The following is a 12,614-nucleotide window of genomic DNA, read 5'->3' on the forward strand; positions in this document are numbered from 1 at the left end:
GAAGTCATGGAGAGTTTGAGACGAAGGAAAAGGTCCTTCTGAAAACCGTAACGAAGCCCAACCTGAATAAAGGAACATGTGGGCCTGGTCATGACCTCCTAGAGAGGTTCCACCCCTCTGCCAACGGCTCTCTCGAAACCAAGGTGGACTGACGGCAGGACCACACAGGTCGAGAGTGCAGAATGGGGCGGGGGGGGGGGGGGGGGGCGGGGCTGCACAGGTGCTCTGAAGGTTTAATCATTTGAAGCAAAGATCAAGGTCTTTCTTTCCAATTTCACTGTGGGTGTCACGGGGCTGGTGTCACTTTCATACCCTTGATCAAATCACAGGGTCTGCCTGGGGGCAGCGGGGAAGATGGCACCAACCTCTTCCTCGCCACTTGTTTTCCCCGGAGGCTCTTGAGCTGGACATCGAGAGCCGTGGCCGGGGAGTGCCAGCTTCTTGTTTGTTCCTGACCCGCCCATTCAGCAGCTGCAGCCTCGATTCGGCTTCAAAGACCGTGAAGACTCTGAGCCAAGGAGACATGGGGCATCGTTCTGTGATGAGCATGGCTTAGGAAGAGGAACCACAAGGAAAAGAAAGATGGTGGCACCTCTGCACGGACCGACGCCCGTCGTGTGATCCTCTGGGGTCTCAGGGGGAAGGGTTTGCCTGACTTGTTGGAAGGTACCGATGGGCTAAAGTTGTGAGTAACAAAAACACGCTCAGGTTAGTGCAAGCAGAGGAGGGAGCTTCTGGGTAGGATGCTGGGTTATTGTGGAATCCAAGGGCAATCAAGACCCTCAAAGAACTAAAATTACAAGAATAAAATAAAATAAAACAGAAAAGAACTCGCGTTAGTCCTGGAAGGGAGCCGGGCATCCTGGCAGGACCATGTATTTCCCCCTCAGTATAGGGGTCCCTTCCTTCTCCCCCCGCAGCCAGGCCTCACCTATTCCCCGTGGACATGACCCTCCCACCAGCATGGGGGTTCACGGGGGCCAGCGCAGGCTGCGCCCAGCCATATCCCGGTTCTAACTTCCTAACAAGAGACGCTAATTGGCCCCGTGAGGAGAGATGTCTACCCCTGGTCAGTCAAATGAGACCAAGAGGACACAGCCAGGCGACAGGAATGTGATGGCGAGGCGCTGCACATTGCAGACACACCCAAAGGCCAGATGGATGGGGATGATCCACCGCAAAGAATCTGTAGGAACAGCCGGCAAAAGGCCCAGGAGTCGGGGGGACAGTAGCTTACGGTAAAGCTGACGCAGACTTCATCGTGTCCCATGCATGTCCCTAGGAGCCCCACCCATGTCCATGCACAAACCTGACTTCCACACCTACATCTGTGGAGGCTGCCCCTCAGCTGTCAGAACCTACCTAGCCCACAAGCTTGGCGTCCCCAAAGTGCCTAGGGCATCAGCTAACAATGGCTAACAGAGTTGAGGATCTAAATATCTCAGCTGAGAAGCTTCAGAAAAATTCTCCAATCTGCCACATGGTAGCTGCCTTACTGATGCTCTGTTTATCAGCTTCCTTCTCTCCCTGTCTCACTAACCCACCTCTTTCCTCTATTTCTTGCACCTCTCAGATACACCGCCTGCCCTCAAAACCTCAGGATAGCGCCTGCTTCTGGAAACCAAAACTGAGACAAGGACCCTAAAGTTTGGGGATCGGGTCCCAGGCATCACTCTATCCTCCTGGGATACCTGTGCATTCATTCATTCATCTATCCATAGAATATGTATTGAGCATATACTTCATGCCATGGCACATGTGGACAAGTATAGGAGAAAAACAGTAAAGAACTGACAAGGCCTAAACAGCCATATAAAGCAAGGAAGGCTTTTTACAAGAAGAGTTTGGTAAGCTCGGGCTTAGCTGTGGAATTATTTAACTATATAAAAAATATGACTCATGTAGGAAAAGTGGACACCAAATCCCAGAATATGATGGGCACCCTCTTAAAGTTTGAGAGAGGTGGTTTGGGACAAGTTAAAGAAACTCTTCATCCAACAGTGAATAGTAAATGTGCCCAACTCGAGTTATCCCATAAGAAATAATACAAGCAGAAAATGTCAATAGGTTTTTAAAAATAAATGAATGCTGGAGTTCACTTTTGATTCTACTTGATGACATTTACTGAGGCCGTTCTTTGGACCAGGCTTTCTGGAAAAAAAAGAGATGAATAAGGCAGACATGAGACAAGCCTTTTAATGGCGGGACCCTGAGTGAACGATCAATGCAGCCCTCTGTGCTGAGTGCAATAGCAGAGGCATCAGATGGTTCCAAGGAGCCCAGGAGAGGGGCGGTGTCAGCACCGAGGGGTGCACTGCGGCGTCACAGACGTGAGCAGGGCCAGTGCATTAACCGGGACTCCTTTGTTGCTTGTTACAGAAACATAACTAGGACAGACTACAGAAGAAAGAGGCAATGTGTCGGCTTCTATAAGTGGGAAGTCAGGAGAGGAACTTCGGCACACCTGGGTCCAGGACCTCAAGGAGATGGCCACACCTTCTTCTGGCCCCTCCCCTGACTTCCTGGCTCCTCTCTGGGTTCTGCCTGGCTCCCTCCTGGTACTCCTCCAACAGAGGAGGTTGCCAATGATAGCCACAATTCAACCCTGCCCAGCTCTGTGACTCAGCAGGCTGGCACCTCCCAGCTGGCTACATATCCTATATAATAAAAGCCTAACGTGCAAATCAACCAAACGGGTGGAGCGACTGGTGGAACGACCGGTCGCTATGATGCACACTGACCACCAGGGGGCAGACGCTCAATGCAGGAGCTGCCCCCAGCCCGCAGGTGAGAGCCCCCCGATTGCCCCACTGGTCATCCCACAGAGGGAGGCAACTGGTAGCGGCGGTAGGGGGCAGGGCCAGCAAGGGTGGCAACAAGCTGGCTAAGGTGGGTGCCAGCCGGGGCCCCCTAATTGCCCTGCTGGTTGCCCCATAGATTGGCCCTGATCTCCAGCCAGGCCTAGGGACCCTACCCATTCATGAATTTCATGCACTGGGCCTCTAGTTGAGAAATAAAACCCCAGAGAAAGACCTGATTGGCCTGGCCCAGGCCACATGCCCACTCTGGCAGATGCCTTCATGCCCGTCCTGGTCCTCTAACCATGATGGCTGGGTACACAGCAGCCTGACTCCCAGCTGCCAGCATATGTGTTCCTTGGCCTCAGAGCTTATTCTAAGCACAGGACTTTGGGGCAGGCCAAAAGCAACATGGAATTACACCCCGCAGAGCAGCACCCACAGATAACAAGAACTGCAGTACAGATACCCCAACCTCCTCACCTCTCAGGCGAGACAACACTGGCTCCCAGAGCCCCAGGGGATTACACTGCAGGGATCACAGTGGTAGCTGGGCAACAGCCATACATTATTAAGTTCTTCCTGTCCCGTCTCACTTACCCTCCTCCTGGTATTTCTGGGGTCATCCTGTCTCAGAGTCTGTTTGGGGGGAACCCAAAGCAAGACCCCCAGCCATGCCAGCTGCCTGTGGCGGGGAAGGGACCTCAGCGTGGGCTAACCTGGCGCACCCACCAGGCAGGGCACCAAGAGTCTGTGACAGGAGTGGGTGGAAAGGGGGCCGGGCAGAGAGACAGCCATGACAGATGGGTCTAGATGGGCGATCAGGAGACATGTCGGGGCTCTCTCGGCGGAGGGCAGCGAATGCAAAGACCGGAAGCCGGCGTGAGCAGGCAGGGACCGTCATGGGCAGGTGAGAGCCTTAAGCAATGCAGACTTCAACCTGGAGGGAGAGAGTTGGGAGCCCTCAAAAGGCAAGCCTCCCGAATTGTGGGCATCCATGGGGGTGGCGGGGGCAGCCTGAGTGGGGAGCTGGAATGTTTCGGGAAGAGCTCCTGGCACCAAAGAGGACGGTCAGCCACAGCCCCCAGAACAGCTCCCTTCCTCTCGGCACCGGTGAGCCCTGAGCACACAGGCGGGAACTAGGAACCCCAAGTTCACCGTCTATTGAGCGACAGGAATCTTGCATTACAGCCTCATGCCAATGCTGTGAGGTGGGACCTACTGCATCCCCATCACACCAGGAAGTCAGGCTCACACGCATGTTACCCAGGATCGCTCCGTGTGAGCCCCGGAGGCTCCAAACCCTGTGATTGAAACAACATTGTGATTTGTTTATTAAATGTTAATAGGTCCGATGCAGGTCTGTCCCCCCCCCCCCTCTCTCTGAACCAATCCGAGTCCTGAATTCCAACTGTGAGCTTTCCTCTTGTGAGGGATACCTGCCGAGGCGAAGGGGTGGCCAGGAGGGCCTCCTGTTGAATTCTTCGGTTAGCAAGTACTGGAACATCCAGGGAGCCTGTTGTCACAGGACTTGGGATGGAAATGCTTTTATGGCTTTGAAGTATAAACACTTATCCTGGAACGCTGGCAAATCCTTCCTCCTCAGCCAAGGGAAAGTTTATAAAAAGCGATGCCAATCATCAACACCTGGTGTGACACAGTTGTGCCCGCCCTGGGACAATAATGCCTGCTTCCCAAGTCTCCATCTCAGTGCTGGGTCCCTTTTGCCACGAAAATCCCCAGCAGTGGCACCGATTGCTCAATGATCTCCTTTCCTAAAACAGAAAGATTCTTACATTCTAATAGTTGTCACTCAGCTACAAGGCTATACTTCCCAGCCTGCTTGTAGCTTCTCCTGTCCATTGAGGAACATTTCAGCTTAAGAGTTGTGTCTGACTTCAAGGAAGTCTCCCTATAGGATGGGGGAGATTCACCTTTCATTGTTCTCCTTCTTCCTTCCGACCTGGAATATGGGTCTGATGGCTGGAGAGCAGCAGCCATCTTGACCATGAGGTACCTTGGGAGCAGAAACCATAAATGTTGACCCCTCAGTCCATGACAGAGTAGGTCTCTACATCAGTCCCACTACCTAGATCAGACTTCTAATGCATAAAAGAGAAATGAAGTTCTATTCCTGTTTCAGTGGGAAGGAGGGGTAGGGTCTTTGTTCTTCATAGTAGCTAATCCTGACAACATCTTCAGCTTAAAAGTGAAAAGAGATCTGATGTTAGATTTTAAATGTTTTGTTATTGCCCAGCCAGCGTGGCTCAATGGTTGAGTGTTGACCTATGAACCAGGAGGTCACAGTTCAATTGTCAGTCATAGCACATGACCAGGTTGCGGGCTCTATCCCCAGTGTGGGGCATGCAGGAGACAGCCAATTATGATTCTCTCTCATGACTGATATTTCTCTCTCTCCTTCATTTCTCTCTGAAATCCATAAAAATATTTAAAAATAAAAAAATTTTAATTAAAATAAATAAATAAATAAATAATAAAATGTTTGTTATTGTTTCTTAGTTTTTTTTGTTTTGTTTTTTTCTCCTTTGAATCATCCATCTGGCACCTCTTCCTTTGGGGAGAAAGTGATAAAATGGAAGTGTGATCATATCTTTAAAAACTTGGGAGACTCCGCCCTGGCCAGTGTGGCTCAGTTGGTTGAACATCATCTCATGCACCAAAAGCTCACCAGTTCGATTCCCGATCAGGGCACATGCCTGGGTTGCAGGCTTGATCCCAGTAGGGGGTGTGCAAGAGGCAGCTGATAGATGTTTCTCTCTCCCTCTCCCTTTCTCTCTGAAAAAATCAATTTTAAAAAATGGGGAGATTCCATTTAAGTTTCACAAGAAATTCCTTGCTCACACTGGGGATTCCTTAGAAAATTCAGCTCTTTTGGCAAATGCTTTCTCCCTGGGTGACAATCGGCCTTTTCCAGGGAGGCCAGGCCCTGGGTTTCACGCCCAGGGTGTGGTGTTTCCAGGAGATTCTAAACCTTTCTGTCAGCCTGGGGGAGGAGAGGACTGGCAGAATGGAAACTGGTCTCCCCAGCGAGGGTGTCACAGCACCCCACCCCTCCTGCTGGAGAGAGGCCCTCACACAGCTCCTCATGGCACTGAGCTCCCAGATCCCCTGTTGGGCCTTGAATGCAAGCCCCATCACTACTTGGCCTGAGGCCTTGGACAAATGCCTTGACTCTGCCCCTCGGTCTCTTCCTCTGTAAAATGGGAATAATAACACTTTTAGTGCTATTGTAGTAGACGAGTTCACTGTTGAGAATTCTTAGCATCATCCCTACCATCTTTGTTCTCCAACTTCTCACCCCTCCTGTTTCTATCAATACTGTCCCTGACAAGCATTACACCCAGGAACACTCTCCCCAGTCACTCCCACCCCAGAAAGCAATCAAACAGGTACAGCTTGTGCTCATAGTTTGAAAAGCAGGGTAAATGCGAGCATTAGTGTCCTGGGACTGCTGGAACCAATGACCACAAACTGGGGGCCGAACATAACAGAAATGTGTTCTCTCCAGGACCCTCTGGAGTCTGTAGGAGAGGATCCTTGCTGCCTCTTCCAGCTTCTTATCTGCTCCTGTAAGTTACATTATGTTTTGTTACATTACGTTACGCTATGTTACGTTATGTGGCATAACTTACATAACTGTATTCTCTAGTGACAGGGACACAGTCATATTGGATTAGTATGACCTCATCTTAACTTATTCCACCCACAGTCCCTATTTCTAAGTAAGGACACATGCAGAGGTTCCAGGTGGACGTGAATTTTGGGAAGATACTATTCTCTTGACTTTGAACTGCATGGCCAAGAATATGGTGGAAGTGACTCTGGGCTAGTCCTTAAGAAACTGGCAGCTTCCACTTCTTCCTCTTGGGACACTTGCTCTTGGAAGCCCACCACCATGCTGTGAGGAAGCCCAAGCTGCCATGTGGAGAGAGCCAACAGCCAGCACTAACTTGCAGTGATGAGAGTACGCCATCCGGAATGGGTCCTCCAGACCCCCTGCTAATGTGAGCGGAAATCATTGCTGTTTTGCTAAGCCACTAAATTTGGGGGTGGGGGGGGGTTCTTGTGTAGCAACAGGTAACAGGAATAGGAACGATCTATCGGTTCCTTGTTTTTGCGTCAGTGCTGGGCACACAGCAGGCGCTCACCAAGAGTTTGCTGACTGCCACAGAGTCACTTCTGACTCCCAAGAAACTGCTCAACAATGGCAACAACAAACGTCCCGAACACCCAAAGATCTGTAAACAGAACATGCCAGGACTCTGCCTTCCCTGTTGAGTAACCAAGATAAACCGAGATGTTTGTTTTCAAACAATAGGGTGGCCTCCGTGTTCCTGCGAAATAGGCAATATTGGTGCCTGAGGGAAGACAGGCCTCTCAGAGTCATCGGCAGGCTCTGGCTGGGTGAGTAAGTGCATTCGTGAGACCTGTCCCTGTGCAAGTCCTAGTGGGTGCTTTGACCCGGGGACAACTGCGAGAATGATCTCATCTGGTGTGCACATCCTCCTGATTGTTGTCTTCACTGCATGACTGCGGTCTGTTGCTCACTGGGTCCTGCTTTCAACTCGAGCCAAAGCTGAACATGTCTCTTCAGAGGAGAACTGACAACGTGATAGATCATGACGCTGATGGCTCCCTGCGACTCCTGCCTCCGTGTCCCGGCCCTTTTGCAAGTGACTTTGCCCTCGTCTTGTCAAGAGGTAGAGACTATTCCTCCGCCCCCTGGTGCCTGGGTTGGCATGTGAGTTGCTTTGGCCAATAGACTGTGGCGGAAGTGATGGGGTGTCTGTTCCAAGCTTGGGACTCAAGAGGTTGGCAGTTTCTGCTCTCGCTCTCAGACCCCGAGAGGAGATGCCATGGAGAAGCTGAGTCTAGCCCAGTGGAGGAGGAGAGGACCCATGGAGGCAAACCATGGCGTCTGAGCGGACAGCCACACCAACAGCCGGCGTGAGCGGGCAGCCCAGCACCCTCGGCCCCAGTGAAGCTGTCAGCCACCCGCATGCAGCTCATGGGTGAGCCCTGGCGAGACCACGGAGGGCCAGCCGGACTGCCGCCCCAGAGACCAAGATAATAAGACTGTCACTGTTTGAAGCCCCTACAACTTGGGATGTTTGTTACACAGCAAAGGCTAATGAACAGATCTTGTCATGTAACGATAAACTTTGTCAGGGAGAGAAAGCCATACATTTCCCTCCAAACAGCTAACTGTCCAGTGAAAAACCCTGAGAACACTCTGTACTCCTGTCATGGACTGAATGGTGTCCCCCAAACTCCTGTGTTGAAGTTCTAACCCCCAGCACCTCAGAATATGACCATGTTTGGGGATAGGTCTTTAAAAAGGTGATTAAGGCCCATGGGTTCATGAGTTTTCGTTCTAATCCAATAGACTTACAGATGAGGACACAGACATGCACGGAGGGGAGACCCTGTGAGAACAGAGGGACAAGACGGATACCCACAGGCCGAGGGGAGAGGCCCCAGAGGCCCAGCCCTGCGGACATTTGACCTTGGACTTGTCATCTCTAGAACAGTAAGGAAAACCTCCTGATTGAGCCCGGCAGCCTGTGAACTTTATGGCAGCTTCCTAGAGGCTCTGCCTGAGGCTGCCTCCACCTTCTCACACCTGTGAGTGGAGCTCTGCACTGACCTTAGCTCAAGCCCTGCTCTGTCACCTCAGGAGGAACCGTTTCCTTCCCCCAAGGGCCAAGGTGGGCCTCCAGCCGTGAGCCCACCTGAGCTCCTGGCGCGCACTCAGCATCTTTAAAGACCTTACAATATGCCGAGCCCATGGAGTCTTCCCGCCAATCCTCACGCTTTCTGCGGGGGTATGTGTTATTATTGTCCCCCTCTCACTGGTGGGGAAACTGAGGCCCAGAGAGGCTGCCCAACCTCCCCATGGGCACACAGCTAGGCCCCCTCCCACGTCGCAGCCTCCCGCAGCTCAGGTCCTCCCGGCTGACTAATTCCTGGAACTTGGCTTGGACGGGAGTTTCCTAGGGCTGCGGTAAGAAAGGACCACAAACGGGGAGGCTTCGCACAGCGGAAAGATGTGCTCTCACAGCCTGGAGGCCGGAAGTCCAAGATCAGGGGTCAGCAGGGCCTTGCTCCACCCCTACCCCCCCACCCCCCACCCCCCGAAGGTCCTAGAAAAGAACTGGCCCCGTGCTGGTCTCTCAGTTTCCGGTGGTTGCGGCATCGATGGCATTGGGTCATGTCACTTCAATCCCTGCCTATCTTTACTTGACTAGCTTCCTGTGTGTGTGTGAGCAAATTTCCCTCTTCTTACAGAGATACCGGTGGCTAGATTAGGACCCACCCCAGGCCAGTATGATATCAACTGGATTACATCTACCAAGACCCTATTTCCAAATAAGGTCACATCCCGAGGGTCCAGGCGGACATGGATTTGGGGGTGGGAGGGGCACTACTCCGCCCTCTATACACTGTAAAAAGGGACTTTGCTAGTGTGATTAGGGTACGGATCCTGAAATGAGATCACCCTGAACTATCCCGTGGGTCCATGTGATCACAAGGGTTCTTATAACAGGGAGGCAGGGAGGCCGAGCCAGGGAGCGGTGATGACAGAGCGGAGGCTGGAGTGATGCACGTTGAAGGTGCAGGAAGGGCCATGCGCCAACCAATGGAGGCGGCCTCCAGAAGCTGACAAAAGCCGAGAATACATTCTCTCCTGGAGCCTATAAGGTTGTGGTCACTTGTTACAGCAGCCACAGGACACGAACACGGATGCATGATCAGTTGTCTCTGCAGAAGGGTGGGGGTCTGAGGGGCTGCAGAGCTGGGCTGCAGGCTCCTGCGCTGCCCTCCAAGGGGAAACCGCTGTGAATCAGCCAGAATGCACGGACGCTTCCAGGCAGCGCTGCTCGCAGACCACACAGCATCGGCAGGGCCCTGACTCATCTGGCTCCGCGAGGCGTTCCTTACAGCCGTTTTACCAGAAGCCCCGGTTCATCCTGATTAATTTTCGAGCAATCAAGCAACATGTTCCAGATGCACAAACTGGACAGTAGCCAGTCTCACCCTCTGCGTGGTCTGGGGTCCACACGTGGCCCTCGGTGGGTACTTCAGCCCGAGCGGCCGCACGGCATCGCCAATGCTCTCAGAGCCTCAGTGTCCTGGTGGGCAGCGCTGTCCTGCCGCCATCGGGGCAGCCCAGGGACGCTGCAGGAGCTCTGACAGGCTACACTTGAAAGTGGCCAAGGCCCACGCATCCTGTGTCTCCCCAAGCTGTCCTCCTGCGGGCGTTTCTCATTTCCCTGGACAGCAGTTACCTTTACACCCACAGCGACTCAGGGATGTGTATCTGTTTTCTGTAACAGGGCGGTTGGGAGATGTGTGGGGAGCAGTACGTCATCTAAACTTGACAAGAAGCAGTGTCTCCGTTTCTCACTTGACATCATCTCTGTTCATTTGAAAAGCTTCAGGTCACTAGTCCACCGATGTGCCATCTGGAGCCTCTCACAGCTGTGTCCCCTCCACTGTCCCCCTCCTCAGATGCCACATGGTGGGAAGGAAAGTGTAGGGTCTCTGTGGTTTTGCTGGGAGCGGGGAGCGCACCCCACCCCCAGATCCCTTTACAAGACACAGGAGCCTAACTTGGTTTCCTGGGGCTGCCGTAACAAATGACCACAAACTGGGGTCTTAGGACAACAGGAATTGATCTTCTCCCAGTTGTAGAGACCTGAAGTCCAAAGTCAAGGTGTCAGCAGGGCCACACTCCCTCCCAAGGGTCTCGGGGGAATCCTCCTGCCCCTTCTAGGTCCTGGTGGCCTCCGTCCTCAATGGCCTTCTCCTCTTCCTACAAGGACACTTTTCATTGCACTTAGAACTCACCCAGGGAAACCAAGAGCGTTCGTCCTGAGATCTGCTACTGAGTCACATGTGCCGAATGTCACAGTCACAGGTTCTGGGGTCAGGACTTGGAAAGATCATTGTAGTGGCCCCATCCACCCTATATCGACTTGGGCTCACTCCGGTCACTCTCTCCCATCCAGGCCACACCAGCGCCTGGGCTTCCGTGCCATCCACGTTGGAGCTGGGCCACCATGCATGGGGTCCCCTCCACATCACACTGCGGGGTGGCTCTCAGCCCTTCTGCCTTCAGCCTTCTGCTCCCTCCCTCAACTCCAGGATTCAGATGCAGGGGGCAGCTCAGGATGTGTTGCACCCTCCGCTCTCCCCACACACACCGACGCACCCCCCTCCGCCCCCCCGCCGCGCGCGTGCGCACACACACACACACACACACACACACACCTCTTTAATCTCCATCTCTCGCCTCACCTGTCTGGGTGGAAGGATTTCCCGCCTTCTTGTGCTGCGAGGGTGCCCCGTTCATGAAGCACGGACTTTTATGTCCCCTCTGGCTGATAATCAGCCTGAAGGTCAAGTACCACAGGCCTGACTCTTGATGCATAAGTAAGAGCTAACGGAGTCTAGAGAGCCCTTTTGAGTCTGGACTGTCATCTCAATAAGAACTCTGAAAGCTAAACTCCAACTCCTTTTTTGCTTAGCTCTTGCCAAGCATTCCTAGTCCCCCAAGGCAGATAAAGGAAAAGGTCACATACACCAAAGTGCAAGAGGAAAGCACATACATGTGTTGTAAAAACTCAGTCCTCTTCCATTGACTAACTGCCCACACTGACCCAGCCTCGCCAGCAGGAGGCTTCAGAGGGGCTCATATTTATTTACTTATTTATTTATTTTTAATTCTCACCCAAGGATATTTTTGCCACCAACCTCTAGAGAGAGTGGAAAGGAGAAGAGGGGAGGAGAGGGAAAACATCTACATTAGAGAGAAACATTGATTGGTTGCCTCTTGCACATGCTGGGGAACCTGCAACTGAGGTACATGCCCTTGACTGGGAATCGAACCCACGATCCTTTGGTGCACAGAACACTGCTCCAACCTCCGAGCCAAACCAATCAGGGCTTGAGACATTTTTAAATCAACCTTTAAATCACTTGGTGAACTTTATTTATTTAATTTATTTTTTTAATGTTTTTATTGATTTTTAGAAAGAGAGGGAGACGGATAGAGAGATAGAAACATCAATGAGAGAGAAACACCAGCGATTGGCTGCCTCCTGCATGTCTCCGACTAGGATCAAGCTCACCACCCAGGCATGTGCCCTGACAGGGAATCAAACTGGTGACCTCTTGGTTCATGGGTCGATGCTTAACCACTGAGCCACACTGCTGGGGTCCAATCCCAGCGGGTCCAGGGGTCCCCAAAGGTGTGGATGGAGTCGGCGAAGAAGGAATGACACGAAGACAGCCTTTAGTTGATCAGCAGCCTAGCCAGGATCTCTAGCCAGGATCTGGTCAGGACCTCCAGCTAAGTTCTGGTTAGGATCTCCAGCCAGGTTCTGTGTACAGGTTCTCTTGCTAGGTTCTCCAGCCAGGTTCGGTCACCAGGTTCTCTAGCCAAGTTCTCCAGCCAGGTTCTATCCAGGTTCTCCTGCCATGTTCTGTCTAGGTTCTCTAGCCAAGTTCTGTAACCAGGTTCTGTCTCTAGGTTCTTCAGCCAGGTTCTGTGTCTAGATTCTAGCCAGGATCTCCAGTCAGGTTCTGTCGCCAGGTTCTAGTCAGGTTCTCTTGCCATGTTTTCTTGCTAGGTTCTGTCTCTAGGTTCTTCAGCCAGGTTCTCTCACTAGGTTCTGATTCTAGGTTCTGTCTCTGGGTTCTTCTTCTGTCTCTAGGTTCTGTATAGGATCTCCAGCCAAGTCCTGTCTCTAGGTTCTGTCTGTAGGTTCTGTGTCTAGGTTCTGTCTAGGA

The sequence above is a fragment of the Myotis yumanensis genome, unplaced genomic scaffold (genome assembly GCF_028538775.1).
Source record: "Myotis yumanensis isolate MYYU_CA2020_CCGP unplaced genomic scaffold, mMyoYum1.0.hap1 SCAF_18, whole genome shotgun sequence".
NCBI classification, from domain to species: Eukaryota; Metazoa; Chordata; class Mammalia; order Chiroptera; family Vespertilionidae; genus Myotis; species Myotis yumanensis.